Genomic DNA, 15,805 nt, shown 5'->3' on the forward strand with positions numbered 1-15,805 from the left:
TGAAAATGGCCTGTCTACTTATTATTTTCTCTCTAATTATGCTCTTGTAGTCTATAATTATGCTCTTATAGACCTACTTGGGATTTATTATTTAAATTAATGATCTCAGTAACCATAATGACTCAGTAAATGGCATGGATGGTGGGAGGGAAGTCAGACCTTATTAACTTTATTACTTTATTAAAATGTCAACAAACAAAAACCCTTGTGTGTTAAACATACACCACAAAACAAAACTTTTCATCCAAATACAAGGCTGTCTGTGTGTGCATACTGCATAGCCTACTAGATGGGCTATATTGAATCTGTGTATCCTACTATATACTCACAGACACAACAAACCTGGAACACAATTGAGATGCTCATACTTGTGAAATCCAACGATTTCATTGATACAAACGAATAAGCTTGCCTGATTAATACCCTTAGAAACGCAAGGAAAGCAATATCAGCAGTCAGCACTTATTATCTAGCCATTATAATTAACTGCATATCTTCACCTTTGTCATACTTGCTTATCAGACTCTCAAGGACACTTCAGTATGTTAGTATCTCTGGGAAGCATTGACCTTGAAGATATCTACACAGTTTAATAGATTTCAGTAATCAAAGTAATAATTGTACTCTTAAATGACCTCATAAAACAGACATTGCTTTAACTAATGAGAGTACTGCATTGTGTAAACAACATTTGCTCTGTATATAGTCAAGTCCATCTGTACAAATACATATATTTTCTTTAATGAGTGCTTTCACTCTCTTTAGAGTAGAGAGACAGATGACATTGAAGTCATTCTATCCAGTTTGTGACAAGCAGAGTATGGTGCTCAGCCTTACTGGCTGCTTCTTAGATATACACAACCACTTTGTAAGGTTTGGGTGCCTATGTCACACCAAACACAGGGGTGTAGTCAGGTTCCCCTGCGTCCTCAGACCAGACAAACTGGAAGCGTCACAGCAAAGTGACCAAAATCAAGAACAGCTCCATGCGAGTGAGTCCCTCTTCCAGTCACATACGGGGCCCTAAAACATAAGAACTGATAAGATGTACATTCTGTGCAGACAAACAAAAAAAACTCCCTCACACAATGTCCATTGAAGGACCAGATACAATTTGTTTCAGAATACCTCAGAAACAGGAATTATTGAACAAACTCAAATGACAGAATCCTTGAATATCTATGAACTCTCACCAACGGAAAAGGGCATAGAGGATTTATGTTTCTCCAGCTTTCCCTGTTCATCCAGGAAGTTGTAAGGGTTGAACTTATGAGGGAACTTCCACTGACCCTCCTCATACAACCCAGATGAGAGGTTTGGAATAACAAGAGTGCCCTGATGGAGATGAAAGAAGGAGAAAGAGGGAAAATTAGACATTAAATCACAATTACATCATTGTTGGTGCAGAAAAAGTTGCAATACATATCAAGGGTCACCTTGGGGATTTTATAGCCCATCAACTCTGTGTGTTTCATGGTGCAATGGAAGACACTGAGAGGAAGGGTGCTGGCAATATGCTGGTGTCATGTCTTTGACTATGCCAGATTAATTGCTATGACATGCTATTCTATAAAATAATTTCTCCGTAATTAATATTACCTGATTGAACTAATCATGTAAATATTAATTAACTAGGGAGGGACACCACGAAAGAATATTTATAGAGCTGTTATCTTCCGAATAAACTCTTAAAGATTTAGTCATATTTTACATCCATAGCAGTCACCTTAATCGTCATTTTATTCAGTCTCATCTGAAAGTGGTAAATCCTTGTTATCTGCAAGAATCCTGGCTAACAAGTTGAATCAGCAATACAAAATTGGGTTTAATTATTTATTTACTAAATACCTAACTAATCACACAGAATCACACATACACAATGAAATCATAACTTGATCACAAATTACGTCATACAGAAAAACGTCCCTAGCGGGCGGAATAGATATGACAGCTTGTTACACAAAGAAAAGGGGCGGGATTTTAGTGAAAGAGCGGGAGACTGGGACAGGGCCGAAGCTGTGCCATCGTAAATACAGTATCTTATGCATTCTAAATTACCGCCCATTTGAAAAGGAAAATGCAATAAATATTTACTCTGAGCTGCGCTTCAGTAGGTTGGTGGTAGATGGAAGACCGTATCGCCAACCCGAGTCCTCTGTCCTTTGAAGAATGTCTCTGGTGATCACTGGATACGTTGGAGTAACGTCGTGTGTAGTAGACGGGATACTCTGACTATCCTTCCTAACCTGCGTTTGTAGCGGCTGTTGCTAACTCAACGGCTAGGCGGTATCACTTCTGTAGTGAATACGAGTTCAAAGTTCCTACCCTTTTCAACCAAAGTCCATGCTGATGTTGGCTTAGTTCTGTAGTTATTATCTGAACCATTCTGACATCGGATCGTCATCCTAGTGTCCGGAACAGGAAGTTATACTTTTGTCAATGGCTTTTATAGTGGAGGGAGAGGGGTGTGTCTGAAAAGTTTATAACCCATGTCTCTTCACAGGGGCGGGCCCCTGGTTGAGCAGAAGCCAAGCTTATGAAAACACATCTCTCATTTGGAAGCTAAAATTACATTTCATCTCTTCAAAAATAATTTCATATTCAAATATTTGAATTAAACAACAATTACATGTGAATCAGATACCTCTGAGGTTTAGACTTTCCACAGTAGAGTTTACGTCATTCTATCATTGATGAGAATGTGTCAGAGGGCAACCGAACTGACATGATATACCTTAAGTACCACCGCATATGTTCAGTTGGTCGGATTACCAGAATATAGTTCATTCCCCCCCACCTTCTGATGTCCCCAGAATTTCTATGTTAACCAAGGGGTTTTCTTATGTCACATCAGTAGGGAAGAGAAAAGGGGGGAAAGAGGTATTTATGACTGTCATAAACCTACCCCCACTGCCAACGTCATGACACTGTGTTTCATGGATCACTGCCTGAGTGTAGGGAATCGTGTGTCTGTCCTCGAAAGAGGCAACTTCTTTCCCCCTTTCTCCTGCTGACACCTCTCTGTAGACAAGGGCATATAGAGGCACAGTTACTGAGTAAGATAATGAACGTATAAACACTAATTAATTGTTTAAGCTATATTATTTCTATTATTTCAAGGCTATAGCCTACAAAGAAATACATTGTGAAGCATTTGCGAGTGTGATACTAAGCTGGTAGGGACATAAAACGCTCAGCATTTAAACATTTCATTGTATTCAATCATTATAGTCTATAAATTGCTCATATAGGCTGTGACTTACTTAGAATTAAATACAAATTAAACAAAAAATCCCTTATTAGGCTCAGTCTACAGTGCCTTTGCATTGATTTTTGTAAACATGAGTTTGGCCAGAGTCTGTGGCTTCAGGCTCATGCAATGGTGCCAGCAGGGGAGAAAATACTCTCCACACTTGCAGAGCCACTGGGAATGATAAACACCCTTTGGGCCACTCTTGCCAGAGTTGTTTATTTTTATATTTATTAAGGTAGGCCTAATCAAAAACGGAAAGCTCATTGAAAGTGGGAATATGCCAGGCCTATTTGGCCAAAATCAATTATGGCCTATTGTATAGACAATATAAAAACATTTACGAAACTTACAAAAGATATCTGATTTTTAGTTTAGAAATACTTTTCTATAATGATATTTGTTAGCTACCCCTTTCAGATTCCGCAATGATTCTGTAGTTGTGGACACTACATCACCACACTCCCTCTCTTGCTTTTGATCCTCACCTTTGTAAGTCACCTTGATTTTGCGCCTGTGTGTTTTATCAGTTTATTTATGAAAATATTTAGCGAATTCCATGACAGTAGCTAAAGCAGGGGGCTATAGCAGCACACAAGCAGACAACAAATGCATCCTGGGCCAAACGTGCCCTGAGCTCGTGAAATGAGTGCTACTGAAGCGAACCTGGAGCGGGCGAGAATGCCGATGCTCAAGCCTTTGTGAATCTTGCTCTGCGCTCCAGTCAAATTGGTTCAGCCCGCTTCTCACTCCGCTCCAGCTCCGCTCAGCCTCTGACCTAGTGTTGTAGTAGCCAGTCCGGTCTCGAGACCACATATTGAGTGTTTCGGTCTTGTCTCGGTGTCGTATACTTTAGTACTCGGTCTTGACTCTGTCTCGGACAGTGAGGATTCCTACTATCTTCCTGAGACCAGCCGAAAAACTCATATTATCAGCTTCCATACAGTCAGCGCATAAGACTGCTTCTTGAAACAGTATCTTAAAAACTTCTTAGGGATAGGGGGCAGTATTTGGAAGTTTGGATGAATGAGGTGCCCAAAGTAAAATGCCTGTTACTCAGGCCTAGAAGCTAGGATATGCATATAATTGGTAGTATTGGATAGAAAACACTCTAAAGTTTCCAAAACTGTTAAAATAATGTCTGTGAGTATAACAGATATGGCAGGCAAGAACCTGAGGAGAATCAATCCGGAAAAATGTTTATGTTGAGCTCAGCACTCATTGAAATGACTGTCTATGGGAAAATCAATGGAATACCTCCCAGATTGCAGTTCTTGGGGCTTCCAGTAGATGTCAACAGTCTTTAGAAAGAGTTTCAGGCTTGTTTTTTGAAAAATGAGCTAGAATTTGTTGTTTTTCTAGGCGGCTCCCATTTTGGCTGTAGTATTGTGGCACGCATGGATGAGGGCGCACACTTATTTATCTCTGGTAATGAACATACTATTCTCCGTCTTAAATGTTATCATTTATTTACGTATTAGGGTACCTGAGGATTGATTAGAAACGTTGTTTGAGTTGTTTGGACAAAGTTTATTGGTAACTGTTGGGATTCATTTTGGTATGCATTTTGAACGAGGGAAACCGGTGGATTACTGAATTAAGCGTACCAACTAAACTGACTTTTTTGGAGTATAAAGAAGGACTTTATCGAACAAAACAACCATTTGTTATGTAGCTGGGACCCTTGGGATAGCAAACAGAGGAAGATCTTCAAAGATAAGTGATTTATTTTATCGCTGGCTGACTTTCGTGACGCCTCTGCTTGTTTGGAAAATGTTTGTAATGCTTTTGTATGTGGGGCGCTGTCCTCAGATAATCGTATGGTATGCTTTCGGCGTAAAGCCTTTTTGAAATCTGCCAAAGCGGCTGGATTAACAAGAATATAAGCTTTTAAATGATGTAAGACACTTGTATTTTCATGAATGTTTAATATTACGAATTTTGTATTTTGAATTTCACGCTCTGCAATTTCACAGAATGTTGGCGAGGTGGCGCTAGCGTCCCACTGATCCGCAATAATTAACAGCCTTAATATCTATTATCGACATGTCTGCGCAGTAGCGAACCAATAGCATTCAGTGTGTGACAGGTTGGTGATTCTGAAAGGACCACAACCGTAATACCAGAGAGTGCACTTTTTGTAAAACACAAAGGGCCAGTAGTGAAGTGGAGGGTATACGCAGGTATAAACTGTATACCCACTGTTTTTTCACTGGGCATTCTGTATAGTTAAGCAATAAGGCGCGAGGGTGTGTGGTATATGGCCAATATACCACGGCTAAGGGCTGTTCTTAGGCACCACGCAAAGTGCCTAAGAACATCCCTTAGCCCATGGTATATTGACCATATATCATAAACCCCAGAGGTGCCTTATTGCTATTATAAACGGGTTACCAACATAATTAGAGCAGTAAAAATAAATGTTTTGTCATACCTGTGGTACAGGTCTCATATAACACAGCTGTCAGCCAATCAGCATTCAGGGCTGGAACCACCCACTTCTTAATCCCTACCGATGTGTATTAAAGAAATGTAGTGGAGGTATGCGACTTATTCATTATTTAATACAATAGAGAAATCAAGCACAAAATAGCCTACACAATCGCAAAGCACATTAAATATATTAATATGCGTGCTGCACACAGCCTAGTTCTAGCGGAATATCATCTGCAGGCAGCCAGAGTGTGCAGCTCACAAATGGTTTTGGCATGGAGAATGACATCGGTCACCGGTAGGGTAGGAACAGTGGCGACCCCCACATTTTTTGCTAAAATAAATAAATAATTTTTTGGGTGGGTTGCCTGTTTTTCATGTAATTTTGCCATTAATACGTGTCACATAACAGTTTGCAAACAATGTAAAAAAGAATAATAATTGAGGTAATAAAGCCGCATACAAACATGGTCTCTTTTTTGCTTTCTTCTGTAAGGTAGCTCCAAAATGCAGTTGTTTCAGCCTAGCTCAGTACTTTCTGTGGTAGTGGGGCAGCCAGCGGAAAATACGAAGCGTAGGGGTTGGTAATGTACTCTAGTTGCGCCGTGATTGGCTCAGTATTCTGTCACTCATGGGGACACTGCTTCACCGCCAAATCTAAGGGTAAAGCTCGAAAATTCAAGCCCCGTGGGTGCTGCCATAGAGTTACATAAGAAGTGCCCATCCAAGAAGGATCAAGATCATTGGCCACAGATAAAATTACATCAAATCACGTTATATCTACAGTAGCTTTGATTGGACTGATCATGTCAACATCATACTTTCAAAATCTTAGCTAGCAGTCATCATCATGAATCAAGTTGACAATCTACTGGCAAATCCTTTTTAATCCTTGTCACATGAAGATAAATAATGAAGATCAATTATAGATAAAACATATCGGTGCTCATCGGCCATTGGACATAAACATTACACAAGTTGAAAATCTCAAATTCAACAATGAGTGGTTTGGAAGGAATCAGTTGCTAACTGCAAGCAATGCAAAGCAATCACTAGCCTGGTATTCAGTGGAGTGGCTGTGTGGTCCCAGGTCTGGGTTTAAGGGTCTCTTTTCCAAGCTTAAAATGATAAACATTCAACATTGGCCACGCTGTCAATCCAGCATGATTTCTGCCGTGCCAAAAACAACTGTTAACTCAGAACTGCAAAATCTGACTTCAGTGAGTTCAAGACAACTGGGAACTCGGGAAAAAAAATAGCTCCGACTGGGAAAATACGTTTTGAATGGTCATCCAACTCAGAATTGTATATCGGGAACTCAGGGCTCTTTCTAGAGCTACGACCTGAAGATCACTGACATCATCCTGATTCGACCATCCCAGTTGTCTTGAAATCACCATAAATCCAGAGAATGCCAGACTTTGATGACAAAATTTGCCCACGAAGGACTGCCGCGCCAGTTTTCTGTTCAAGTGAGCACAGCACAACAAGGTGAGTCCAAAAATGTTTTGTATGTTGCTAAAGAAATTATGTAATATGCCAGGGAGATATGTATTCTGTAGCTAAAAAAGTATTACTACTTGTATGTTGTGTAGTAAGCTGTCAGTAGCCCATGTGCCTCACCCTAATAATTTGGTTTATTTCCCCCTCTTAATTTGGCCTACTGTTCTGACTTGGTGGTGCACATGTAACCTATAACCTGTTTTAGAGAAATGTAATCATCAAATATTCTTTTTTTGGGGGGGTGGATCAGCTTAATATTGCGGAAAGAATGTTGCTTCCATCAATGTAATTGTCTGCATCACTTCCAATCCCCCATATATTTTTGGGGAAAATATAAATATCCATATACATAAACGCATGCATACATATACACATATATACATACACATACCTATATAGACATACTTTTTTTTAGAATATACCTTTATTATTCCCCGCAAATTCTACCACCCTTCCCCGTTGTTTTGCGTATCAATTCATAAACCATGTGCCATGGAATGGGTACATCGAAAATCTCTTCCCAACTATTTTGCAATTTATATGGCACAGCTGTCAGTTTTTTGATCCTTAAATGAAATTGGTATATGTTTTTATTTATCACACTGTCTTTAACCATTTATGTTCTTTAATACAGGGCCGACATACAAGTTCCTTACTTTTTTCCCCTTTTACTTGCCTCTTCCATTTTTGTGGTAATACTGCAATCAATTGGTTGTAATTTTGGGTAGAGCAGACATTTCCATATGTCTGTGTTAGCTGTATGTGTGACATAACTCCCCCAGTCCTATTTATGATATCATTCACTAAAATTATACATTTTTTTAACATTTCTTCGAAAAATAAGTTTTTTTTTAAATCAATTAGTATATTTGAGTTTAACCACAATATCTGTGATAGTATTTGTTCTCTTTTCAGGTGGATTAAACTGAAATTGCAACCAACTTTCTAAGGCTTGTTTAAAAAAGAACGATATTTTGGATATTATTTCCTTTTCAAACAACTGAAAGTGAGTAGGTGTAATCTGAATAAAGGGAAAAAGGCCCTTCTTGAACATATGATGAGACATTCTTACCAAAAATTAAAATATTCTATGCATTTATATATAAACTCCAGTCGTACTTATTCAAAAGCCTTTTCAAAATCAGCTATGAAAACCAGGCCTGGTGTCCCCGATATTTCATAGTATTCCATTGTTTCCAGTACTTGTCTTATATTATCTCCAATGTATCAGCCATGTAAAAAAAACTGTCTGATTAGGATGAATAATATCTGACAATACTTTTTCAATTCTATGCGCCAAGCATTTTGCTAGGATTTTTGCATCACAACACTGAATTTTTTAAATGGACTGGATCTTTATATATACCATTTGGGTCCTGTTTCAGTAATAATGATATCAGACCTTCTTGTTGCGTGTCTGATAATCTACCGTTTATATAGAAGTGGATAAAACATGCTAATAATGGTCCTCTGAGTATATCAAAAAAGGTTTTGTATACTTCCTCTGGTATGCCATCCAGACCTGAAGTTGTCCCATCCTTAAAGGCCCCAATTGCATCAAGAAGTTCCTCCTCTGTAATTTGGCCTTCACATGAGTCTTTCTGTACAGATGTTAATTTTACATTATTATTAGCCATACAATTAGTTTCAGTTAGTGGAGATGGAGGAGACTGAAACAAAAACATATTCTTAAAGTACTTTACTTTCTCTTTCAAAATATCATTCGGTGAATCATGCGTGACTCCATCATTTGTAACAAGTTATAATAAAAAAAAATTGGGAGCATTTCTATATTGAAGATTGAAAAATAATTTGGTGCATTTTCCCCCATATTCCATCCAGTTCGCTTTATTTTTATAATATATTACACTGGATCTTTCTTGAATAAGTTCCTCCATTTCTTTTTGTTTTTCCTCTAACTTATTCTGTGCCTCTATGGTACAGTTTTTTTGCTATCTAACTGTACTGTTAGTCCTTCAATTTCCTTTATTAATATGGACTCTTTTGATCTAAATTGCTTTTGTTTTATAGATGAGTACTGAATTGCATGGCCTCTAAAGGCACACTTAAATGTGTGCCATAAAATAAGGGGATCTGCTGTACCTATGTTATTGTCAGCGATTGTGTGCAGAGATGTAGCGGAGTCAAGCGCAGGACACAGGTGTTGAGCAAAACAACGGCGTTTACTCAAAATACAAGCAAAAATTCCTCATAGGGAATATAACAAACACACATGCACCAACAACAACCACTAACGAAACAAACAATCACAGACAGAACAGAAATGTATGCCAGAGGGTTAAATAGGGAACATGATAGGGGAATTGAAACCAGGTGTGTGTAATACAGACAAAACAAAACGAAACTGAAAAATGGATCGGTGGTGACTAGAAAGTCAGTGACGTCGACCGCCGAACACCACCCGAACAAGGAGAATGGCCGACTTCGGCGGAAGTCGTGACAGTTATGTCTGAAAAAGTCAGTTATAAATTAATTTGTCCTAGTTCTAAACAATTTATCATCTAGTAGGCTTTGATTGAATTTCCAATATCCTCGCCTATGTGGAAATTCTAAAAGAGTAATATATATGCCAATTATGTGATAATTCGACCGCATTCTGTCCCCTATCAACACTTTTAAAACTTTTGGTGCAGAGAGAATGGCATAAGAAAGTAGTCAAGACAACTAGCTTGATTAAGCCTCCGCCACTAGATCAGGGTATTTAAGTCTCCATATATTCACTAATTCCAATATATCCATGACATTCATGATTTCCTTAAGTGCCTGAGGGTGATAGTTTGTAGTGTGATTTCCTTTCCAGTCCATAGAGGTATTTAAGTCCGTATTAAAATCTCCCACCATAATAATAGAGTCTAGTGTTGCTTGTAGAGTTGATAAATTCTTATATATATTTTCAAAGAAGCTTGGATCATCTGTTAAGGCTGTGTAAGGGAGGCAAAGTCAGGTGCAGGAGAGCAGAGTAGAGTAAACAGGCACACTTTTATTCCGTTCAACAATAGGCACAAATAATTACATAAGTGCCCAAAAACTCGGAACATAAACTATAAAAGTATCGTGAGTGAACATACACCCTTAACAATGAACAATTACACACAAAGACATGATGGGGAACAGAGGACTAAATACATGTAGATTGTTTGGGGAATGAAAACCAGGTGTGTATGGAACAAGACAAAACAAATGGACATATGAAAAATGGAGCAGCGATGGCTAGAAAGCCGGTGACGTCGATCGCCGAACGCCGTCCGAACAAGGAGAGGAGCCGACTTCGGCGGAAGTCATGACAGTACCCCCCCCCCCCCCCTTGACGCGCGGCGCATCGACACCGGCCTCGGGGACGACCCGGAGGGCGAGGCGCAGGGTGATCTGGCCGGCGACGGTGAAACTCCCGCAGCAGTTCGGGATCCAAAACATCCGCAACCGGAACCCAGCACCTCTCTTCCGGACCGTACCCCTCCCATTCCACGAGGTACTGAAGGCCCCCCGCCCGACGCCTAATTGTATCATTAGAAAACACTTTTGCAATTATGTTAGCACAGCTGAAAACTGTTGTGCTGATTAGTTTGAGAAACAGACGCCTCACAAGTCCTCAACTGGCAGCTTCATTAAATAGTACCTGAAAAACACCAGTCTCAATGTCAACAATGAAGAGGCTACTCCGGGATACTGGCCTTCTAGGCAGGACTTCTGGGAGGTTTTCAACAAGGCCAGTACCACATCGCTTCCACCGCATCGGCCCTACGACTGCGTTATCTACCATCTCCCGGGCACTACACCACCTCGGGGCGGCTTTATTCCCTGTCAGGTCCGGAGACCAAGTCGATGGAAAGGTACATTGAGGACTCCCTGGTTGCAGGGTGTATCCGTCCATCTGCGTCTCCTGGAGAACCAGCTTTTTGTTAAAACTGAGGACCAAAAACTGCATCCCTGCGCTTTCCTTTCCCATCGTCTTAACACCACTGAGAGGAATTATGTGGGAAATTCAGATGTACTCGTGGTGAAGATGGCGTTGGAGGAGTGGAGGCACTGGTTCGAGGGGGCAGAACATCCATTCTTAGTGTGGACTGATCATAAGAACCTAGAATATCTCCACACCGCCAAGCGCCTCAACTCTAGTTAAGCTCGATGGGCTCTGCTATTCACTCGGTTCAACTTTACCATCTCTTACCACCCGGGGTCCAAGAATGTTAAGCCTGATGACTCTCACGCCTCTATAGCCCCGCTGCTACACCATCGGACCCCGAGAACATCCCCCCTACCTCTTGTCTAGCGGCTGCACTCCCCTGGGGTATAGAGAACCATGTTCGTGAGGCGCAGAATTCCTAAATTTTGCACCCTCATTTGGTCGTCGGCCAGCCTGTCCTCCGGTTTTCACCCCCAGTCCAACAGCCAGTCGGAGCGAGCCAATCAAAACCTGGAGACGGCACTTCGGTGCCTCGTCTCCACCAACCCCACCACCTGGAGCCAGCAACTCGTGTGGGTGGAATATGCACGCAACACCCTTCCCTGCTCGCCCTTCGAGTGTTCCAAGGGATATCAGCCCCCGCTTTTCCCTGAGCAAGAAGAAGAGATCAGCATACCCTCGGCCCAAATGTTCATCCACCGCTGTCGCCGTATCTGGAAGAGATCCCACCGTACCCCTGCTCCCCGCTATTATCTCCCCGCTATTGTCTCGAGGTTATGGCTGTCCACTCGGGATCTGACCCTCCGCGTGGAGTCCCGTAAACTTTCCCCCCATTTTATCGGTCCTTTCCCCGATTCTAAGATTCTTAGCCACTCTGCTGTTCGTCTTCTGTTGCCCCGCACCCTCCGTATACTTCCCACCTTTCATATGTCTAGGATTAAACCTCTGTCTCACAGCCCTTTGTATCCTGTTAACTTCGGCTGCATGGTTTAATTTACATAAAAATGATCTAGGTGAGATCATTCATTGGGCTAATACCTTTGCCTTGTGTGAGTTGGCTGAGTAGGAGTCCATTGGTTCGTCCAGCAAAGTCCACAGCCTTCGTCACTAATGCATCCCTCGTAACCTGTGTTGCATTGATGATCACAGCTGGCCTGCCTCCGTAGAGGCTTCCCATAGCGAGCTGACAGCTGTTTCAAACATGTGAAAAGGTATGAAAGACTATTAGAAGAACTCTGATGTTTCTTTGCTTGTTTCTTCATTGGTTATAGATGTCTCTGATGGGTTTCCGGGCTTGTTCCAATGACCTGTCCGTTTATGTTAATTACCTTGTTCAATGGGTTCTGATTCATATTCCCTAGTGCTCCAAATCATTCATTGATGTGAATAAGTTGGTAGTTCTTTGCATATTCACATCCTATCCTCAGATTAATAAAATAATTTTATTTAATAGACAAATATCACCAACAGCAGAACCATATAGCCCTTTCCAAATATCAATAGGATTTTCCAGGTTCAGCTGCAAAATATTTCTAAATATTGAGATGGGTTGTGGACCATGGGTGAAGTTTTTGGCCCTGCGAATCCTGAGGATGTAGAAGAGCAGGCAGATGCAGAGCCACAGCAGAATCAAGGTGCCCAGCCTGATGACTGATGTCCCACTGCTCCCAGCTACATTCCCACTACGGCACAGTAATGGTCATGTGACCCCTTCTCGTGACACTTCATTGGTTGTAAACTATTTGTTTTTCAGAGACAATAATATTTTATTTTACTATAATACAATTGCTCAGAGAAAATCTAATAAAAGTAATAAAACAAAATCTAAAAAAGATAAGTGTCAACAGTATTGGCACCCCTAAAGATTCTTATAAATAAAATCAAACCAAATATAATCTGCATTAACGTTCTACATTTTAAAAATAATCTCTGTTTAAGAAACTGTATGCCAATAGGCTCTTTGAAAGGGTTGGCAGAAAAAAAGCCTTTATTAAGAGCTACTTAACAATGTAAATGCCTGGAGTTTGCTAAATGGCATTGGCACTTGGATTGGAACCAGGTGCAATGGTCAGATGAGACAAAAATAGAGGTCTTTGGCCACCCAAACCAGTGGTGGGTTTGGTGTCGAAAGAAGGATGCATGAGCAGAAAAGTACCTCATACCTACTGTAAAATATGGTGGTGGATCTTTGACATTATGGGGCTATTTTGTTCCACTGATCCTGGTGCTCTTGTTAAGGTCAACGGCTTCATGAACTCTACCAAGTACCAGGACATTTTACCCAAAACCTGGTTGCCTCTGCCAGGAGGCTGACACTGGCCGCAAGTGGATCTTCTAGCAAGACAATGACCCCAAGCACACATCAAAATCCAAAAAGGAATGGTTAATTGACCACAAAATATTTATTTTGCAATGGCCATCTCCAGACTTGAACCCCATTGAAAACCTTCTGTAAACAGCAGTCATAAGCGCAGACCAAAGGATATCAAGCATCTGGAAAGATTATGTATGGAGGAATGGTCTAATGTGTTCTCCAATCTCATAAAACATTATAGAAAAAGGCTCAGTGCTGTTATTGTAGCAAGGGGGAGGGTGCACAAAGCATTAAAAATGGGTGAAAACAATTTTGATACCTATCTTTTTGAGAGAAAAAAAGGTAACTTTCTCTGAGCAATTGTATTAGTATAAAATAGTATACTTTTTTGGAGCATACAATATAGCTCATTATTTGTATTATTTATTTCATACAGTATTTTTTTCTCATCTTTATCAAGGTTGCCAATAATTACTGTATGAGACAAAAAAATGACAAACTATTTCCCCATGTGTAAACTCTGTGAACAGTGCTGACTATATAGGAGACCTGACTATATATATATATACAGAAAATGTATTGCAGTACAACTCACATTAAACATTTTATTTTGAATTCAGCTAGCCACACATTTTTTAAATCCAATATTACATACGATACGATAAGCAACAAATGCAAAAGCCCTTTAGTGTGTAGTGAATTTTCCCATTAATAAGTAAGTGCAGGGTAAGCACACACCCCTGAGGAAGCCCCGTGAGGGTCAGCGTGGCGGAGGTGTTGTTGCCTACCCTCACCACCTGGGGCCGGCCCGTCAGGAACTCCAGGATTCAGTTGCAGAGGGATGTGTTCAGTCCCAGTGTCCCCAGCTTGGTGATGAGCTTGGAGGGGACTAGGGTATTAAGCGCTGAGCATGTAGTCTATGAACAGGATTCTTACATAGTTATTTCCCCTCTTGTCCAGATGGGAGAGGGCAGTGTGAAATGCAATTGAGATCGCGTCAATTGTGGATCTGTTGGGGCGGTATGCGAATTGGAGTGGGTCCAGGGTGTCTGGGATGATGGTGTTGATGTATGTCATGACCAGTCTTTCAAAGCACTTCATAATTACAGATGTGAATGCTATAGGGCGATAGTAATTTAGTCAGGTTACATTGGAGTTATTGGGAACAGGGACAATGGTGGTCAGCTTGAAACATGTTGGGATTACAGACTGGGACAAGGAGAGACTGAAAATGTCCATGAACACACCTGCCAGCTGGTTTGCGCATGCTTTGAGAACACGCACTAGTATTCTGTCTGGTCCGGCATCCTTGTGAATGTTAACCTTTTAAAAAGTTTTACTCACATCGGCCACCGAGCTCGAGATCACACAATCATCCGGAACCAAAGGGGTTTTCACGCAAGACTTAGTGTTGTATTCCTCGAAGCAAGCATAAAAGGCATTTAACTAATTTTGGAGTTCTGCATCACTGGGCATCTCATGGCTGGTTTCCCCTTTGTAATCCTTTATCGTATGCAAGCCCTGCCACATCCGACAAGTGTCAGAGCCAGTGTAATAGGATTACACCTTCCTCCTATATTGTCCTTTTGCATGGTTGATGTCTCGTCGGAGGTCCTAGCAGGCTTTTTGTATGCATCCATGTCCGTGTCCCGTTCCTTGTAAGCAATATCTCTAGCCTTTAGCCCAGCGCAGATATTGCCTGTAATCCATGGTTTTTGGTTTGGATACGGTCATATAGAAATTGTGGGGATGACAATGTCTATGCACCTATTGATGAAGCCCATAACTGATGTGGTAAACTCCCCAATGCTATCGGATGAATTCCAGAACATATCCCAGTCTGTACTAGCAAACAGTCTTGTAGCCTCACGTATGCTTCATCGGACCACTTCCATATTGTCACTGGTACTTCCTGTTTGAGCTTTCGTTTATTAACAGGAAGCAGGAGAATAGTTGTGGTCAGATTTGCCGAAGGTAAGATGAGGGAGGGTGTTGTATACGTTTCTGTGGGTAGAATAAAAGTGGTTTAGAGTTTTAGCACCCCTAGTGGCACAGGAGACGTGTTGGTAAAATTGAGGTAGAATGGTTTTATGTCACCCCGTGTTAAAGTCTCCGCCCACAATAAACACTGCCTCTGGGTGAGCGGTTTTCATGTTTGTTTATGGCCCCATACAGTTCGTTGAGTGCCAAAGTGGTGTTGGCTTGTGGAAGCATGTAGAAAGCCATGATAATTAAGGATGAGAACTCTCTTGGTAGATAAAAGAGTCTGCAGCTTACCATGAGGTATTCTATATCAGGTGAGAAAAAGCTTGAGATTTCCTTCACACTGGAAGCAGCTCACCAGTTGTTGTTCATGAAGTGGCCCACCCCTCCCCATTTG

General features: G+C 41.0%; 1 long non-coding RNA gene across 1 annotated transcript; it reads right to left on the bottom strand.

Annotated features, from left to right (window-relative positions):
- Positions 1–139: 139 nt before the first annotated feature.
- On the bottom strand, positions 140–2,493 carry LOC129861780 (uncharacterized). Its single transcript, XR_008760671.1, has 3 exons — positions 2,095–2,493; positions 1,194–1,335; positions 140–1,023 (listed from the first exon to the last, which is right to left on the bottom strand). It is a non-coding gene; the product is annotated as an uncharacterized LOC129861780 (long non-coding RNA).
- Positions 2,494–15,805: the final 13,312 nt, after the last annotated feature.

This window comes from Salvelinus fontinalis, chromosome 9 (genome assembly GCF_029448725.1).
Source record: "Salvelinus fontinalis isolate EN_2023a chromosome 9, ASM2944872v1, whole genome shotgun sequence".
Classification (NCBI taxonomy): Eukaryota; Metazoa; Chordata; class Actinopteri; order Salmoniformes; family Salmonidae; genus Salvelinus; species Salvelinus fontinalis.